Genomic DNA, 10,000 nt, shown 5'->3' with positions numbered 1-10,000 from the left:
GCTATATTTGAGTTATGGTGGAGATAAAAGCATGAGATTACAATCTGCCATAGCATTATGGTATAACAAATTAGCAAATCTAGGCAAGTATCGCATCTTGCAGTGAACGAAACTGCCAAATTAACATATTAACATTTCTATTTTTGAAAGCATTATTACATTACAGTATTTTTTCACACCTGAATAACACTTTTGCACAGTACTCTATATAATATATATATATATATAATATATATATATATATATATATATATATATATATAACAATTATATATATATATATATATATATTTATATATATATATATATATATATATACACAGTATCCCACAAAAATGAGTACACCCCTCACATTCTTGTAAATATTTTATTATATATTTTCATGTGACAGCACTGAAGAACTGACACTTTGCTACAATGTAAAGTAGTGAGTGTACAGCCTGTATAACAGAGTAAATTAGCTGCCCCCTCAAAATAACTAAACACACAGCCATTAATGTCTAAACCATTGGCAACAAAAGTGAGTACACCCCTAAATGGAAATGTCCAAATTGGGCCCAATTAGCCATTTTCCCTCCCTGGTGTCATGTGACTCGTTAGTGTTACAAGGTCTCAGGTGTGAATGGGGAGCAGGTGTGTTAAATTTGATGTTATCCCTTTCACACTTTCTCATACTGGTCACTGAATTATTGCTCTACAGAAAGATGGGCTATAAGAAGATTGGCAAGACCCTGAAACTGAGCTGCAGCATGGTGGGCAAGATCATACAGCAGTTTCACAGGACAGGTTCCATTCAGAACAGACCTCGCCATGGTCGCCATGGTCGACCAAAGAAGTTCAGTGCACGTGCTCAGCGTCATATCCAGAGGTTGTCTCTGGGACATAGACGTATGAGTGCTGCCAACATTGCTGCAGAGGTTGAAGGGGTGGGGGGGTCAGCCTGTCAGTGCTCAGACCATATGCCACACACTGCATCAAATTGTTCTGCATGGCTGTCGTCCCAGAAGGAAGCCTCTTCTAAAGATGATGCACAAGAAAGCCCCCAAACAGTTTGCTGAAGACAAGCAGACTAAGGACATGGATTACTGGAATCATGTTCTGTGGTCCGATGAGACCAAGATAAATTTATTTGGTTCAGATGGTGTCAAGCGTGTGTGGCGGCAACCAGGTGAGGAGTACAAAGACAAGTGTGTCTTGCCTACAGACAAGCATGGTGGTGGGAGTGTCATGGTCTGGGCCTGCATGAGTGCTGCCGGCACTGGGAAGCTACAGTTCATGGAGGAAACCATGAATGCCAACATGTACTGTGACATACTGAAGCAGAGCATGATCCCCTCCCTTCAGAGACTTGTCCGCAGGGCAGTATTCCAACATGATAACGACCCCAAACACACCTCGAAGACGACCACTGCCTTGCTAAAGAAGCTGAAGGTAAAGGTGATGGACTGGCCAAGCATGTCTCCAGACCTAAACCCTATTGAGCATCTGTGGGGCATCCTGAAATGGAAGGTGGGGGAGCGCAAGGTCTCTAACATCCACCAGCTCTGTGATGTCGTCATGGAGGAGTGGAAGAGGACTCCAGTGGCAACCTGTGAAGCTCTGGTGAACTCCATGCCCAAGAGGGTTAAAGCAGTGCTGGAGAATAACGGTGGCCTCACAAGATATTGACACTTTGGGCCATTTCAACTTAGGGATGTACTCACTTTTGTTGCCAACGGTTTAGACATTAATGGCTGTGTGTTGAGTTATTTTGAGGGGACAGCAAATTTACAGTGTTATACATGCTGTACACTCACTACTTTACATTATAGCAAAGTGTCATTTCTTCAGTGTTGTCACATGAAAAGATATAATAAAATATTTACAAAAATGTGAGGACAGTACTCACTTTTGTGGGATACTGTATATATATATATATATATATATATATATATATATATATATATATATATATATATACAGTATATATATATATATATATATATATATATACTCACACACAGATCGTTGCTCAGATCTTAGTGTGTTGCACTTTCACAAGAAGAAATCCGGCTCCGAAAATAAACTGATATTGCGAGCAGTCACCTTCTTCTGCATTCTGCAGTGAACGAAACTACCGAATGCACATGTCTAATTTTTATCAATTAGCACAATGCAAAGTAAGAGAACAAAAGAAAAATCTAAATGAGATCAATAATTGGTGTGACTACCATTTGCCTTCAAAACAATTCTTCTAGGTACACTTGCACAAAGTAAGGGATTTTGTAGGCATATAGTGTAGCGGTTCACACCTTTTCCACTCATAAGGTCTTAAAGCACAGTTATATTGAAATATGGATTTCAAGCACCAATCTCTAATATATCAGTGAAACAGGTCTCATTTCTTATAAAGAAAGTTTCTGAGTACAATATACAGGGAGTGCAGAATTATTAGGCAAATGAGTATTTTGACCACATCATCCTCTTTATGCATGTTGTCTTACTCCAAGCTGTATAGGCTCGAAAGCCTACTACCAATTAAGCATATTAGGTGATGTGCATCTCTGTAATGAGAAGGGGTGTGGTCTAATGACATCAACACCCTATATCAGGTGTGCATAATTATTAGGCAACTTCCTTTCCTTTGGCAAAATGGGTCAAAAGAAGGACTTGACAGGCTCAGAAAAGTCAAAAATAGTGAGATATCTTGCAGAGGGATGCAGCACTCTTAAAATTGCAAAGCTTCTGAAGCGTGATCATCGAACAATCAAGCGTTTCATTCAAAATAGTCAACAGGGTCGCAAGAAGCGTGTGGAAACACCAAGGCGTAAAATAACTTCCCATGAACTGAGAAAAGTCAAGCGTGCAGCTGCCAAGATGCCACTTGCCACCAGTTTGGCCATATTTCAGAGCTGCAACATCACTGGAGTGCCCAAAAACACAAGGTGTGCAATACTCAGAGACATGGCCAAGGTAAGAAAGGCTGAAAGACGACCACCACTGAACAAGACACACAAGCTGAAACGTCAAGACTGGGCCAAGAAATATCTCAAGACTGATTTTTCTAAGGTTTTATGGACTGATGAAATGAGAGTGAGTCTTGATGGGCCAGATGGATGGGCCCGTGGCTGGATTGGTAAAGGGCAGAGAGCTCCAGTCCGACTCAGACGCCAGCAAGGTGGAGGTGGAGTACTGGTTTGGGCTGGTATCATCAAAGATGAGCTTGTGGGGCCTTTTCGGGTTGAGGATGGAGTCAAGCTCAACTCCCAGTCCTACTGCCAGTTTCTGGAAGACACCTTCTTCAAGCAGTGGTACAGGAAGAAGTCTGCATCCTTCAAGAAAAACATGATTTTCATGCAGGACAATGCTCCATCACACGCGTCCAAGTACTCCACAGCGTGGCTGGCAAGAAAGGGTATAAAAGAAGAAAATCTAATGACATGGCCTCCTTGTTCACCTGATCTGAACCCCATTGAGAACCTGTGGTCCATCATCAAATGTGAGATTTACAAGGAGGGAAAACAGTACACCTCTCTGAACAGTGTCTGGGAGGCTGTGGTTGCTGCTGCACGCAATGTTGATGGTGAACAGATCAAAACACTGACAGAATCCATGGATGGCAGGCTTTTGAGTGTCCTTGCAAAGAAAGGTGGCTATATTGGTCACTGATTTGTTTTTGTTTTGTTTTTGAATGTCAGAAATGTATATTTGTGAATGTTGAGATGTTATATTGGTTTCACTGGTAAAAATAAATAATTGAAATGGGTATATATTTGTTTTTTGTTAAGTTGCCTAATAATTATGCACAGTAATAGTCACCTGCACACACAGATATCCCCCTAAAATAGCTATAACTAAAAACAAACTAAAAACTACTTCTAAAACTATTCAGCTTTGATATTAATTAGTTTTTTGGGTTCATTGAGAACATGGTTGTTGTTCAATAATAAAATTAATCCTCAAAAATACAACTTGCCTAATAATTCTGCACTCCCTGTATATTTATAATAAAAAGAAATGGAATTTTGCCTTGAAAAAAATAATAAAGATTTTAAGTATTTTTTTCGCTTTCTTTAAAGGGATATGAAACCCAATTTTTTCTTTCATGATTCACACAGAGCATGTCATTTTAAGCAAGTTTCTAATTTACTCCTATTATCAATTTTTCTTCGTTGTCTTGGTATCTTTATTTGAAAAAAGCAGGAATGTAAGCTTAGGAGCCAGCCCATTTTGGTTCAGCACCCTGGGTAGCACGTGCTGATTGGTGTCTAGATTTAGTTACCAATCAGCAAATGCTACCCAGGTGCTGAACCAAATATGGGCTGGCTCCGAAGTTTGCCTTCCTGCTTTAAAAATAAAGATTCCAAGAGAATGAAGAAAAATTAATAATAGGAGTACATTAGAAAGTTGCTTAAAATTGCATGCCGTCTCTGAATCATCAAAGAAAAAGTGTAAGTTTTATATCCCTTTAATATGTGTTGATGCATTAATTCAGATATTAAAACGAAACAAAAATATGATTTTTGTGACAAATATGTATTCGTCCAAAAACTAATGCATATCTCATATATATATAACTGGCCAAAATAATTAAAAATATGCAGTGTTTTCAGACCTCGAATAATGCAAAGAATTGACAATGTTTCCCAATTCTGAAAATAATTTTTTTGCAGCAGGACAATGCTCCATGCCACATAGCCAGGAGTTGCATAAAGTCACCTAACAGCAATGTGAAAGACTAGTGGAGAGCATGCCAAGACGAGTGAAAGATTGTGATTGAAATCAGGGCTATTCCGCTAAATATTGATTTCTAAACTCTAGGTAAGTTTAAACTTAAGTACTATATTTTTAAAAATTATTATAAACTTGTTTTCTTTGCATTAGTCGAGGTCTGAGAACACTGCATCTTTTTTGTTGTTTTGACCAGTTTAATTCTCTGCAAATAAATGCTCTAAATGACAATATTTTAATTTGGAATTTGCGATAAATGTTGTCATTAGCTTATAGAATAAAACAAAAATGTTATTCAAACACATACCTATATATAGTAAAACCAGAGAGACTGATCATTTTGCAATGGTCTCTTAATTTTTTCCAGAGCTATATTTGAGTTATGGTGGAGATAAAAGCATGAGATTACAATCTGCCATTTCTTAAAAGTAAGAGTCATAGCATTATGGTATAACAAATTAGCAAATCTAGGCAAGTATTGCATCTTGCAGTGAACGAAACTGCCAAATTAACATATTAACATTTCTATTTTTGAAAGCATTATTACATTACAGTATTTTTTCACACCTGAATAACACTTTTGCACAGTACTCTATATAATATATATATATATATATATATATATATATATATATATATATATAATATAAATATATATATATATAAAACAATTATATATATATATATATATATATATATATATATATATACACAGTATCCCACAAAAATGAGTACACCCCTCACATTCTTGTAAATATTTTATTATATATTTTCATGTGACAGCACTGAAGAACTGACACTTTGCTACAATGTAAAGTAGTGAGTGTACAGCCTGTATAACAGAGTAAATTAGCTGTCCCCTCAAAATAACTAAACACACAGCCATTAATGTCTAAACCATTGGCAACAAAAGTGAGTACACCCCTAAATGGAAATGTCCAAATTGGGCCCAATTAGCCATTTTCCCTCCCTGGTGTCATGTGACTCGTTAGTGTTACAAGGTCTCAGGTGTGAATGGGGAGCAGGTGTGTTAAATTTGATGTTATCCCTTTCACACTCTCTCATACTGGTCACTGAATTATTGCTCTACAGAAAGATGGGCTATAAGAAGATTGGCAAGACCCTGAAACTGAGCTGCAGCATGGTGGGCAAGATCATACAGCGGTTTCACAGGACAGGTTCCATTCAGAACAGACCTCGCCATGGTCGCCATGGTCGACCAAAGAAGTTCAGTGCACGTGCTCAGCGTCATATCCAGAGGTTGTCTCTGGGACATAGACGTATGAGTGCTGCCAACATTGCTGCAGAGGTTGAAGGGGTGGGGGGGTCAGCCTGTCAGTGCTCAGACCATATGCCACACACTGCATCAAATTGTTCTGCATGGCTGTCGTCCCAGAAGGAAGCCTCTTCTAAAGATGATGCACAAGAAAGCCCCCAAACAGTTTGCTGAAGACAAGCAGACTAAGGACATGGATTACTGGAATCATGTCCTGTGGTCCGATGAGACCAAGATAAATTTATTTGGTTCAGATGGTGTCAAGCGTGTGTGGCGGCAACCAGGTGAGGAGTACAAAGACAAGTGTGTCTTGCCTACAGACAAGCATGGTGGTGGGAGTGTCATGGTCTGGGCCTGCATGAGTGCTGCCGGCACTGGGGAGCTACAGTTCATGGAGGGAACCATGAATGCCAACATGTACTGTGACATACTGAAGCAGAGCATGATCCCCTCCCTTCAGAGACTTGTCCGCAGGGCAGTATTCCAACATGATAATGACCCCAAACACACCTCGAAGACGACCACTGCCTTGCTAAAGAAGCTGAAGGTAAAGGTGATGGACTGGCCAAGCATGTCTCCAGACCTAAACCCTATTGAGCATCTGTGGGGCATCCTGAAATGGAAGGTGGGGGAGCGCAAGGTCTCTAACATCCACCAGCTCTGTGATGTCGTCATGGAGGAGTGGAAGAGGACTCCAGTGGCAACCTGTGAAGCTCTGTTGAACTCCATAAATACTCTCTCTGTGCAAAGAAAATCACAAAGACAAGGGCGCCTCCTCGTGTTTGGACAAATGTAAAAAGAGGTGAATGCAGATTTTATACTCACAAGTAAAGCAGCACTCTGTTGTGCTTATAGAGGCAGACTGGGAGTTCACAGTGTCCCAGTTCACTGACCAAGGCAGTGCAACAAATCACTCCAGGGTAGATTTCAATCAAGCTCAGGCTCTCAGCAAAGAGTTAAAATACCATAGTTTAATGGTGCAGTAAAATACAATATAAAATGTCACAAATGTGACCGTAACAATGGATAAACACGCAACTAGTGTTAGGGGTAATATGAACCTGTCTGTTTCCTCAGGCTTCTATCCAAAGACTGAGAGCTCTGGCTTATAAATGCTAAATGACCACTCTAAGGCCTAGATTTAGAGTTGGGCGGTAGCCGTCAAAACCAGCGTTAGAGGCTCCTTTTACCGCCCTCTGGTATTTGGAGTCAGTCATTAAAGGGTCTAACGCTCACTTTTCAGCCGCGACTTTTACATACCGCAGATCCCCTTATGTCAATTGCGTATCCTATCTTTTCAATGGGATCTTTCTAACTCCGGTATTTAGAGTCGTGGCTGAAGTGAGCGTTAGAAATCTAACGACAAAACTCCAGCCGCAGAAAAAAGTCAGTAGTTAAGAGCTTTCTGGGCTAACGCCGGTTTATAAAGCTCTTAACTACTGTGCTCTAAAGTACACTAACACCCATAAACTACCTATGTACCCCTAAACCGAGGTCCCCACATCGCCGCCACTCGATTAATTTTTTTTAACCCCTAATCTGCCGACCGCCACCTACGTTATACTTATGTACCCCTAATATGCTGCCCCTAACACCGCCGACCCCTATATTATATTTATTAACCCCTAACCTGCCCCCCACAACGTCGCCGCCAGCTACCTACAATAATTAACCCCTAATCTGCCGACCGCAAAGCGCCGCTACTTACGTTATCCTTATGTACCCCTAATCTGCTGCCCCTAACACCGCCGACCCCTATATTATATTTATTAACCCCAAATCTGCCCCCCACAACGTCGCCTCTACCTGCCTACACTTATTAACCCCTAATCTGCCGAGCGGACTGCACCGCTATTATAATAAAGTTATAAACCCCTAATCCGCCTCACTAACCCTATAATAAATAGTATTAACCCCTAATCTGCCCTCCCTAACATCGCCGACACCTAACTTCAAACATTAACCCCTAATCTGCCGACTGGAGCTCACCGCTATTCTAATAAATGTATTAACCCCTAAAGCTAAGTCTAACCCTAACACTAACACCCCCCTAAATTAAATATAATTTAAATCTAACGAAATTAATTAACTCTTATTAAATAAATTATTCCTATTTAAAGCTAAATACTTACCTGTAAAATAAATCCTAATATAGCTACAATATAAATTATATTTATATTATAGCTATTTTAGGATTTATATTTATTTTACAGGTAACTTTGTATTTATTTTAACCAGGTACAATAGCTATTAAATAGTTAAGAACTATTTAATAGCTAAAATAGTTAAAATAATTACAAAATTACCTGTAAAATAAATCCTAACCTAAGTTACAATTAAACCTAACACTACACTATCAATAAATTAATTAAATACAATATCTACAAATAAAAAGAAACAATCAGTAACACTAAGGGTGTGTTACTACTAGGGGGCGCACAGGACCTTATATGATTATTATGTAAATAGGCTAAGAGAGAAGAGAACAAGATATTACATATAATAACTATAATAAAATATACTATACGGAATAATGTAAACAAAAAAGAAACAATTCTTATAAATATGGGACTATGAGAAACATAGGATACAACACAAATAATAGCAAATACAGTAATAAGAAATTCCTGAAAGGTTCTTATCTGGAAATGCGTGTGTGTACATTAGTACATATATAATTGCTAGGGTTTATTTTGCCCCTTATGAAATTGAAATTATTATATGGTTTGCTATACTGGCCAATTTTTTTTTTTTTTTTTTTAAATAGGGTCACAAACCACACACTTTTAGGTAACCATCATATTTATATTAGTTTGTTTAATAATCCACTTTCACGTAACCACATATTTATTATTTTATTTTATTTTATTTTTTTTTTATTTATTTTTTTAGTTCTGCTGTTACCTATATAACACATTTATAATATATACTAGTATTTTACTAGTTTCATTAATTTCACTGCTAAACACTTTAATCATATATATGATATACTATATATTTTCACAGTTATATTTTCACAACTGTTCAATGTCAATATACTTCTAAATACACTTTTATATCTATTAGAATACTCAAAAGGATAGTTTTTCAAAATAATAATGCAATATAGGTCCAGGTTGTGGACTCCACCCGGAATTTTTTAATTTTTTTTTTTTTTTCACATGTAAACACATTTACACATTTAGACTATTTTTCAGTAAGTCTAGTTACATTTATTAGCACTGAATCTCACACATTACAAATCACAGTTCTATAAGTTGCAAATCTACTCTGTTATTTGCACACATTATAGTTTATTGCCCTGTACTATTATCACATTTCTTTCACTTTTTGGTCTTATTTTTAGAACAACATGTATATTAGAGTCTAATAGTATCTCACTAGCAGCCGCATATTTGTATAAATAAGAACATAGTATAATCAATTTTTTATTAACATTTTTTTGTAGGCTCAGGTTGTGGACTCTTCCCATATTAGGCTGTCACCTTCTAAACATAACAACTATGCTATGCATGTGGGCTGTATTAGCCTAGCCCTGATTGGCTTTGTGGTCATCCCTTAACAATTGATGATAGGTCCTCAGTGGCCCTGTGACTTATGATGAATAAGGAAGTAAACCATGTGTCAGGAAGTAAATCACTCTTAGGATCAGACAAACTTAGAGCAAATTGTACATTGCTGATCTGAATGAAAAAAGGTATTTTTAAAAACATATGTCAAAAGTCATAATTAGAGGCAATAATGGAAATAAGATTATTATAATGCACACATTGCTTACTATCTTTCTATTTATATACATATCTGTAATTAAGCATAGAATGCACATAGGTTCCGTTTTGACAAATATATTGTATTTTAACTTTTTATTTTGACTTTTGTTTTTACAGTTTTAATACAGAGGTAATGTGGGTCAAGTTTTAGTAATTTTATTTTAAAGGAATATATATGTCTATGATAAGACCTTGTTCACAAGATTGGATAGACTCATTATGTTAACCCTTATGTGTATATATG

At 37.5% G+C, this 10,000-nt stretch overlaps 1 protein-coding gene across 1 annotated transcript in view; it reads left to right on the top strand.

The window, feature by feature from the left end:
* Window positions 1-9,627: 9,627 nt before the first annotated feature.
* The window catches only part of GLCE (glucuronic acid epimerase), a 416,991-nt gene continuing 416,618 nt past the window's right edge, over window positions 9,628-10,000 (top strand). Inside the window, exon 1 of the mRNA XM_053718496.1 lies at window positions 9,628-9,683. The gene's annotated coding sequence lies outside the window, so the exon portion shown is untranslated. The remainder of the gene's footprint in view (window positions 9,684-10,000) is intronic.

Source organism: Bombina bombina, chromosome 6 (assembly GCF_027579735.1).
Source record: "Bombina bombina isolate aBomBom1 chromosome 6, aBomBom1.pri, whole genome shotgun sequence".
Classification (NCBI taxonomy): domain Eukaryota; kingdom Metazoa; phylum Chordata; class Amphibia; order Anura; family Bombinatoridae; genus Bombina; species Bombina bombina.
This window is presented reverse-complemented; position numbering and strand designations above follow the sequence as displayed.